Consider the following 10584-nt stretch of genomic DNA (forward strand, 5'->3'; position numbering starts at 1 on the left):
CCCCCGCCTGCCCCTGGCCGGTCTGCTCTGGCCCCGCAGCGTCCCTCCCGGTCCACCCCTCTGCCCTCTTGGTCAGCAGCTCGGTGCACCTGCTGCCCCTTGGGCCGTGGTGCTGTCAGGAGAAAATAAAAGCAAGAATCATGACCCTGGAGACTAAGACTCTTCATAGCAGCAGAATTATGGGAGTTGTATTACACACAGCATGTATGAAAGAAAAACTGGGTTTCTTTTTAATATATACACACAGATATAGCATATCAGTTTCTCTTTTTTTAACTTTTTATTTTGTATTGGGGCATAGCATAGTACCAATGTTGTGATACTTTCAGGTGAACATGGAAGGGACTCAGCCATCCATAGCCATGTAGCCATTCTCCCCCAAACTCCCCTCCCATCCAGGCTGCCACGTAACACTAAGCATAGTTCCATGTGTCATAGAGTACGTCTTTGTTGGTTATCCATTTTAAATATAGCAGTGTGTATGCATCCATTCCAAACTCTTAAATTATCCTTTACCCTTATCCTTCCCCCTCAACCCCCAGCAACCATAATATCATTCTCTAAGCCTGTGAGTCTGTTTCTTTTTTGTAAGTTCATTTGTATCATTCACTTCTAGATTCCACATATAAGGATGTCATATGATATTTCTCCTTCCCTGTCTGGCTAACTTCACTCAATATGACATCTAGGTCCATCTATGTTGCTGCAAATGGCATTGTTTCATTCTTTTAAATAGCTGAGTAATATTCCATTGTATCTCTGCACCATATCTTCTTAATCCATTCCTCTGTCAATGGACATGTCTTGGCTTCCATGTCTTGGCTATTGTAAACAGCACTGCCATGAACACTGAGGGGCATGCATCCTTTCAGATCATGTTTTTCCTCTGGATATATGCCCAGGAATGGGATTGCAGGATCATATGGTAGCTCTATTTTTAATTCTTTAAGGAACTTCTGTACTGCTCCCCATAGTGGCTATACCAATTTACATTCCTATCAACAGTGTAAGAGGATTTCCTTCACTCCACAGCCTCTCCAGCATTTACGGTTTGTGGATTTTTTATGACAGTCATTCTGGCTGGTGTGAGGTGGTATCTCATTGTAGTTTTGGTTTCTATCTCTCTAATAATTAGCAAAGTTGAACGGTTTTCAGGTGCCTCTTGGCCATCTGTATATCTTCTTTGGAGAAATTTCTATTTCGACCTACTACCCATTTTTTGATTGGGTTGTTTGCTTTGATGCTGTTAAGCTCCATGAACTGTTTGTAAATTTTGGAGACTAATCCCTTGCCATTCACATCATTTGCAAATATTTTCTTTCAATATGGGTTGTCTTTTCACTTTATGTATTGCTTCCTTTGCTGTGCAAAGGCTTTTGAGTTTAAGTAAGTCCCTCTCTGGATCACAGGGACTGGGGAAGCATAAAACCATATTTTCCCTACTCCCATTCTGCTAGGGATCTAGATGAGATTTAGGGAAAAAACAAAAGTAGGTCACATTTTTTTAATTTCCATTATTCTGGAGAATGGATACGTTTCTTAAAAAGTGGAAATTTTGTTTAGGAAAAGAATTCTTTTAGAATGCATTTGAAAGAATACACTCTCTTAGAAAAACATAAAGTTTTACATAAGTCTCAATTATGTTACCTAATTTGAGGTGAATACAGAGTGACCTCACTTTTCGTAGGGAGTCAGGCCTCCTCTCTCCTCATGGTGTGGCATCTGACAAAGTAAGTTGATCGACATGTTCTTTTAAGAATAATTCCCTCTTTTTTGATATGTGTCAAGATCTGAATTAAAAGCCTTCTCTTTCATTTTGTTTCTTCTTTTTTTTTGATTTATTATGTCAACACTTAGGGAGAGCAGGAGAGTCATCCTATAGTATCCAGCAGTGACGTTTGTTAGCTATTACAGGGAGCAATTTGAGACTCAGTTTGGATGATGCGATCTTTCAAACGTCGCTAGGAATATTCTAGAATGAATGATGGCCTCAGTGACATTTTTGCTAATTTGAGGGTAGAAAGTTGCTGGACTACCTGCTTTTACCATCTTGGGGATACTGGCAGAATTCAGTTATTTACAGTGTTCGTCAGTAAGTAGCATCCCATGTCGATCCCACCATTGCAGCCACTGGAGACGGTGACAGCTGTCCTTAACTCCCAAGTCTCCTTACTCCTTCTACTTCTGCTGCTGTTATCACCCTTTTTGGAGAAGCCAAGACTCTAGAAAGCGAGCTTTTTCAGCTTTTCTACTCTCCACTGTGATTCTCAATATCTGTATCATCTCAGTGAAGATTAAAATGTTTGTGTGGTGGGAGAGGCAGGCAAGAATTTTGAAAAAAAATACTAGTAGTAGTATTCTCTAGCGGGGAAATTAAGGGATTGCTGCTTCTTAAAATTTCCATCCTTTGCAAATTGTTAGGAAAGATAGTTAATAGCATTTTGATCAGGGGGAAAAAAAAAACCTCTGTTTTGCAAATGACCGAAAGAAATATTTTTTCTCTTCTCTTCATTATCTCTTCCCTTTCACCTCTTTTGGCACCCTCTTCACTCCCTATAAGAGAGTCAGCGTCAGTTTCAGAGCAACGGCGCATGGGGTGGGGACCTCAGAAGAAACAGCCCTTTCCCCTAAGCTCAGCGTTCACAGTTCCCAGGGGCCCGGTTTCCCTCTATCGTCACAAAGCTATCTCCCCTCCATTTTCACACCTCATCCCCTGGTCTTATTCTCCATCCCTTTTCCAGACCCTCTCTCTCACACAGCACAGACCTTGCCCGATCCTTCACCTTTCCTGTTCTCTCTCAGCCCTTCCTGTGCCTTGAAGAATTATAGGTCCGCGCTCAGCAAAATCCTGCCTCTACTTTCTTGAAAGTCCCTTGTGCTTCTGGTCTAATTGAAACCTGGTTATTCCCTGAGGACGCCACTCCTGCAACACTCATACTCCTTTTGTCTCAGGGCTGGGAGTAAACTGTAGACTGCTCCCCATTTCCATACCCGAGATTTTCTCTTCTTTCAAAGCCCAAATCCTCTGATTCTCCTTCTCTCCTTTGTGCCACGTTTTCTCCCTCTCTTTGGCTGTCATCTGCTGACCCCCTTCCTAGGCTCTTCTCTTTGAAGATGTTTGCTTGACACTTACAGTTGTCACCGTTCTCAGACACTTGACACCCACAAGGATGACACATCTCGGCCTTTCTGGCCTTGCCCCTCCAACTCGTAAACATTTCCTTCACCGACTTCAGAGACCCACACCCAACGTCAGAGTCTAGCTTGTTGTCACAGTAATGGCATCTGAAATCAAACTAGAATATGCTTCTTCTTAAATGCAGTCTTCCACATTTCCAGCTCACTGTCCACTGCATATACTGTAATAATGGTTCCTCTTCTGTTTTCATGGTTCATCATTCCCGGCAACTTCCCTGCACACACTTGCCCCTCCATTCTTCCATCACATTCACCTGTCGAAACTCCGACCTGCTTAAGCACATATTAGCACCAACGTTGCTAATGGCTGCCAGGAAAATGTTTCAGAGGACCTATGCATTCAAATCAGGATTACAAACCCCTGTTGAAATAATTTTCTAAATCCAAGATGGAGCTGTTTCTGCCTGGGGTGCCCATCAGCAGACTGAAACTTAGATCACATTGTGTCCCTGTAGCTGCACCCCCTGACCAGAAACAGTCTGCTCAGTCAACCTCCAGACACAGAGCTGACTCCCGGCCTTCTCACCCCAAGTCGACAGTGTGGCCCCACACAATCAGATATTTTGTTTGTCTCTTCCTTGGTCTTCATTCTTTATCCTATACAAGCTTCCTGCCTTCCACCCTATTTTGCAGGTCTTCCAAAGGAGACTTTCCACATCATCAAGTGTTTAATAGTTTGCTTGCATCACCTAAATTGTCTTTTTAAATCATTTTTTAATTGCATTTATTGATTTTTGATTGATCTATGATTGATTTACAGTATTGGTTTGATTTCTGTCAGACATCAACATGAATGAACCATAGGTGTGCTTATGCCCACCCTCTTGAAGCTCCTCCAAGGCTGTTACAGAGCCCTAGCTGGAGTTCCCTGAGTCACACAGTGAATTCCCCTTGGCGGCCTCTTTACATATGGTAGAGTGTAGGCTTCCACACTGCTGTCTCCATTCATCGCACCCTCTCCTCCCTCTCCCTTGCCTTTGTCCATCAGCCTGTTCTCTGCCTGCTTCTCCATTGCTGCCTTGCAGATAGGTTCATCAGTACCACCTTTCTAGATTCCATACATATACATTAATATCTGATATTTGTTTTTCTCTTTCTGACTTACTTCACCCTGTATGGAAGCAACCTAGATGTCCATTGACAGATGAATGAATAAAGAAGCTGTGGTAATATATACAGTGGAGTACTACTCAGCTGTGAATCATTTTTTAATATCCTAAACAGGGGGCTGGGGGCGGCGGCCGACAGGGGCTAGGCCAGGCCGGGGGCAGCGGCCGGACCCGGGGGTGGCGGCCGACAGGGGCTAGGCCGGGCCAGGGGCCGGGGGTGGTGGCCAACAGGGAAAACTAGCTAATCTGATCACACGGACCACAGCCTTGTCTATCTCAATGAAACTAAGCCATGCCGTGTGGGGCCACCCAAGACGGATGGGTCATGGTGGAAGGGTCTGACAGACTGTGGTCCACTGGAGAAGGGGATGGCAAACCACTTCAGTATTCTTGCCATGAGAACTCCATGAACAGTATGAAAAGGCAAAAAGATAGGACACTGAAAGATGAACTCCCCAGGTCAGTAGGTGCCCAATATGCTAATGGAGATCAGTGGAGAAATAACTCCAGAAAGAATGATGGGATGGAGCCAAAGCAGAAACGATACCCAACTGTGGATGTGACTGGTGACAGATGCAAAGTCCGATGCTGTAAAGAGCAATATTGAATAGGAACCTGGAATGTTAGGTCCATGAATCAAGGCAAACTGGAAGTGGTCAAACAGGAGATGGCAAGAGTGAACGTCGACATTCTAGGAATCAGTGAACTAAGATGGACTGGAATGGGTGAATTTAACTCAGATGACCATTATATCTACTACTGTGGGCAAGAATCCCTTAGAAGAAATGGAGTAGCCATCATGGTCAACAAAAGAGTCCGAAATGCAGTAGTTGGATGCAATCTCAAAAACGATAGAATGATCTCTGTTCGTTTCCAAGGCAAACCATTCAATATCACGGTAATCCAAGTCTATGCCCCAACCAGTAATGCCGAAGAAGCTCAAGTTGAACAATTCTATGAAGACCTACAAGACTTTTTAGAACTAACACCCAAAAAAGATGTCCTTTTCATTATAGGGGACTGGAATGCAAAAGTAGGAAGTCAAGAAACACCTAGCGTAACAGGCAAGTTTGGCCTTGGAGTACAGAATGAAGCAGGGCAAAGGCTAATAGAGTTTTGCCACGAGAACGCACTGGTAATAGCAAACACCCTATTCCAACAACACAAGAGAAGACTCTACACGTGGACATCACCAGATGGTCAACACCGAAATCAGATTGATTATATTCTTTGCAGCCAAAGATGGAGAAGCTCTATACAGTCAAAAAAAACAAGACTGGGAGCAGACTGTGGCTCGGATCATGAACTGCTTATTGCCAAATTCAGACTTAAAATGAAGAAAGTAGGGAAAACCAATAGACCATTCAGGTATGACCTAGATCAAATCCCTTATGAGTATACCGTGGAAGTGACAAATAGATTTAAGGGTCTAGACCTGATAGACAGAGTGCCTGATGAACTATGGACAGAGGTTCGTGACATTGTACAGGAGACAGGGATCAAGAAAATCCCCATGGAAAAGAAATGCAAAAAAGCAAAATGGCTGTCTGAGGAGGCCTTCCAGATAGCTGGGAAGAGAAGAGAAGTGAAAAGCAAAGGAGAAAAGGAAAGATATTCCCATCTGAATGTAGAGTTCCAAAGAATAGCAAGGAGAGATAAGAAAGCCTTCCTCAGTGATCAGTGCAAAGAAATAGAGGAAAACAACAGATTGGGAAAGACTAGAGATCTCTTCAAGAAAATTAGAGATACCAAAGGAACATTTCATGCAAAGATAGGCTTGATAAAGGACAGAAATGGTATGGACCTAACAGAAGCAGAAGATATTAAGAAGAGGTGGCAAGAATACACAGAAGAACTGTACAAAAAAGATCTTCACGACCCAGATAATCACGATGGTGTGATCACTCACCTAGAGCCAGACATCCTGGAATGTGAAGTCAAGTGGGCCTTAGAAAGCATCACTACGAACAAAGCTAGTGGAGGTGATGGAATTCCAGTTGAGCTATTTCAAATCCTCAAAGGTGATGCTGTGAAAGTGCTGCACTCGATATGCCAGCAAATTTGGAAAACTCAGCAGTGGCCACAGGACTGGAAGAAGTCAGTCTTCGTTCTAATCCCAAAGAAAAGCAATGCCAAAGAATGCTCAAACTACCGCACAATTGCACTCATCTCACACGCTAGTAAAATAATGCTCAAAATTCTCCAAGCCAGGCTTCAGCAATACGTGAACCGTGAACTTCCAGATGTTCAAGCTGGTTTTAGAAAAGGCAGAGGAACCAGAGATCAAATTACCAATATCCGCTGGATTATCGAAAAAACAAGAGAGTTCCAGAAAAACATCTATTTCTGCTTTATTGACTATGCCAAAGCCTTTGACTGTGTGGATCACAATAAACTGTGGAAAATTCTGAAAGAGATGGGAATACCAGACCATCTGACCTGTCTCTTGAGAAACCTGTATGCAGGTCAGGAAGCAACAGTTAGAACTGGACATGGAACAACAGACTGGTTCCAAATAGGAAAAGGAGTACGTCAAGGCTGTATGTTGTCCCCCTGCTTATTTAACTTCTATGCAGAGTACATCATGAGAAACGCTGGGCTGGAAGAAACACAAGCTGGAATCAAGATTGCCGAGAGAAATATCAATAACCTCAGATATGCGGATGACACCACCCTTATGGCAGAAAGTGAAGAAGAACTAAAGAGCCTCTTGATGAAGGTGAAAGAGGAGAGTGAAAAAGTTGGCTTAAAGCTCAATGTTCAGAAAACTAAGATCATGGCATCTGGTCCCATCACTTCATGGGAAATAGATGGGGAAACAGTGTCAGACTTTATTTTTTTGGGCTCCAAAATCACTGCTGATGGTGATTGCAGCCATGAAATTAAAAGACGCTTACTCCTTGGAAGGAAGGTTATGGCCAACCTAGATAGCATATTTAAAAGCAGAGACATTACTTTGCCAACAAAAGTCCGTCTAGTTAAGGCTATGGTTTTTCCAGTAGTCATGTATGGATGTGAGAGTTGGACGGTGAAGAAAGCTGAGCACCAAAGAATTGATGCTTTTGAACTGTGGTGTTGGAGAATACTCTTGAGAGCCCTTTGGACTGCAAGGAGATCCAATCAATCCATCCTAAAAGAGATCAATCCTAGGTGTTCATTGGAAGGTCTGATGTTGAAGCTGAAACTCCAATACTTTGGGCACCTCATGCGAAGGGTTGACTCATTGGAAAAGACCCTAATGCTGGGTAGGATTGGGGGTGGGAGGAGAAGGGGACGACAGAGGATGAGATGGTTGGATGGCATCACCGACTCGATGGACATGGGTTTGGGTGGACTCCGGGAGTTGGTGATGGACAGGGAGGCCTGGCATGCTGCAGTTCATGGGGTAGCAGAGAGTCGGACACGACTGAGCCACTGAACTGAACTGAAACAGGCATGAGACTGCATCGAACAATGCTGCATTTCCCGGGTGAGTTTGCTGTCTGGATATCTGAAGTGAAATGGAAGTGAAAGCCGCTGACTCATGTCTGACTCATTGTGACCCCATGGACTATACAGTCCATGGAATTCTCCAGGCCAGAATACTGGAGTGGGTAGACTTTCCCTTCTCCAGGGGATTTTCCCAACCCAGGAATCAAACCCAGGTCTCCCACATTGCAGGTGGATTCTTTACCAGCTGAGCTACAAAGGAAGCCCAGGAATATTGGAGTGAGTAGCCTGTCCCTTTTTCAGGGGATCTTCCCAACCAGGGATCGAACCCAGGTCTCCTGCATTGCAAGCGAATACCTGAAACTGCTCTTTAATTCATACCTTCCCCTCTCTTATCACTCCAGCTGATGATCATTCCTCATTCTTTATGGATAAAACAGAATAAAAAACTCTTCCTTCTTCCTTTAACAAATAGAAAACCTACTTACTTCTTACATCTTGGCCACCATCTCTCTCTTCCTGAGACTTTGCTCCTTTAACTCTGCCCTCTCACTGCAGCGTCCTCAGACTCTCCCTATCTTCTGGCTCGTTTCCGTTAGCACAACAGACATGCTCCAGCGTGTCCTCTTTAAAACCTCAACCTTCCTTTACCCAGTGTACCTCTCCAGCTTTCTCCGTATTTCTCTTTTGCTTTTCACTGTAAAACATCCCCAAACAGGTTCTACACTTACTTCATCCTCATTTTCTCTTGAAATAATTTCACTCTGGCTTCTGCTTTCATCATTCTTTCTACTTAATGTCTAGCGTACACCTAAAAATCAACTTGTTCAAAGCATTTCCCACCCCATGAAATCATCCACCTTCTGGTTTTCCACAGGTCAGACAGTGGAACCACCATCTGCCCAGATGATCAAGCCAGAAATCTAAGGGACATTTTGCTTCATCCCGTTTCCTCCTCCTTGGCCCAATCCATTAAATCCTGTCATTTCTTCCTCAAAATATATCTAGAATCTGCCGATTCCTCTTCCTATTTACAACTGCTTCTATCTTCCAGGATAATGCTTCCTTAAATGGGCTTAAATATCTACTCTTACACTTCTTCAATCCATTTTGCACAAAGCAGCCAAGAAGAGTGGTCTGTTTAAATGCAAATTGGATCTTTCAGCACAGCCTTTAATGGCACCCATTACACACACACAGTACACTCCAAATCTTACCTCTTACTCTTCCCTCAGGGCACAGCCCAGATGTCACTTTCTCCAGACCTGCCTTCTTTCATTCCACCCCACGTCTGAATCAACTGTCCCTCCCAGAGTCACAGAGCAGCCTGCGCTCCCCCCGTAGCTCTATCCCATCATCTTTCCTTCTTTCCTGCCTCTCTCATGCTGCACATTCTTTCAGAGCTGGGAATATGCTTACTGTGCTCATGACTGCATTGAAAGCTTTTAGCAAATTGTCTAGCAGACAGGATACCCTTGGTAAATAATTAGAATGTTGTTGTTCTTCAGTCACCCAGTTCTGTCCAACTCTTTGCAACCCCATGGACTGCAGCATGCCAGGCCTCCCTGTCCCTCACCATCGCCCGAAGTTTGCCCAAGTTCATGTCTATTGCATCAGTGATGCCATTCAGCCATCTCATCCTCTGACACCCTCTTCTCCTTCTGCCCTCAATCTTCCCCAATATTGGGAACTTCATCAGTGAGCCAGTTGGTCACATCAGGTGGCCAAAGAATTGAAGCTTCAGCTGCAGCATCAGTCCTTCCAATGAGTATTCAGGGTTGATTCCCCTTAAGATTGACTGGTGATCTCCTTGCTGTCCAAGGGACTCTCAGTGTTACAGCTCCATTTTATTTAGAAAATAAAGGAAAATACATCCTCAAGGCGTGAGGGCATGCCAACCCAAAAGACGCGAAGAGAAGAGAGAGTGAGATAGAGAGAGACCCCCGGCCCTTTGGCTCCTCTTTTTGTATGTTTTTTCTCCTCCCCCTGGGCATGCCCTACATAAACTGGGCTAGCCAGGAGTGCTGTTTGTTCTACCAGAGGTCCTCACTTCAGTCCTCAGACCTTCGTTTGTTCTATTTTTTCAGGCATTTCCCTTCCTTGTCTTTCAGCCACCGCCATTCTGGACTCCTTTTTCCTAACATTCCCCGCTCAAGAGATGGGAGGCCCAATTCTTTGGGAATAGGGATGTTACGGTCTCTCTGGCTACTTCCTGCTGAACTGGGACGGAGTGGGTCATTGGGCCTCCCCTCTTGCTAGTCTCAGGCCTCAGAATCCTTATTAGCGGTGTCCATCTAAGGATGAGTGATATTTTCCATGGTCAGATGTAGTTTTATATACCCTTGTTGAACTGATACAGCATGTTGTAGCTTGTTGACCTGAGCAGAGACAAAACAGGTTAGACAATTGGTAATATGTGGAGCAATCATAAGCAGCATCAATACGGTATAACAAGGACTAGTAGGAGCATTAGTCAACTCCAAATTCCCATCACCAGGATGGCTCAAGGCCCTCCTTGTTCAGGGATCAGGAGATCCATCTCCTGTCTGTTTTGGAGTACAACCCCTGCCACGCTGTGTTGACTCTTTAGAGCTGTCCTGAGAAATCTTATCCTCAGAAATTTTATTTTTGGGGGTGTTCCTGAGAATGGCACTCATTTGCAGATCTGAATAGGTATCTGAGATCTCTCAGGGGCTCACAGGTGTATTGAGTGGCCTCATCTGTTTTCTTCCACAGCTTGACTCATGAGTAGTGAATCCAGGAGTCATGTCCTGGTACCTTGACTGCTGTGGGGGTAGAAAGTATTACAGGGTAGGGGCCCTTCCATGTGGGCTAGAGTTGAGCCTTT

General features: G+C 44.2%; 1 long non-coding RNA gene across 1 annotated transcript in view; it reads right to left on the reverse strand.

Annotated features, from left to right (window-relative positions):
- Positions 1 to 9564: 9564 nt before the first annotated feature.
- The window catches only part of LOC145529733 (uncharacterized), a 44587-nt gene continuing 43567 nt past the window's right edge, over positions 9565 to 10584 (reverse strand). The window contains exon 4 of the long non-coding RNA XR_014071320.1: positions 9565 to 10114. This is a non-coding gene — a long non-coding RNA (uncharacterized LOC145529733). The remainder of the gene's footprint in view (positions 10115 to 10584) is intronic.

Source organism: Giraffa tippelskirchi, chromosome 12 (assembly GCF_054371585.1).
Source record: "Giraffa tippelskirchi isolate mGirTip1 chromosome 12, T2T-mGirTip1v1.2.pri, whole genome shotgun sequence".
Taxonomy (NCBI): domain Eukaryota; kingdom Metazoa; phylum Chordata; class Mammalia; order Artiodactyla; family Giraffidae; genus Giraffa; species Giraffa tippelskirchi.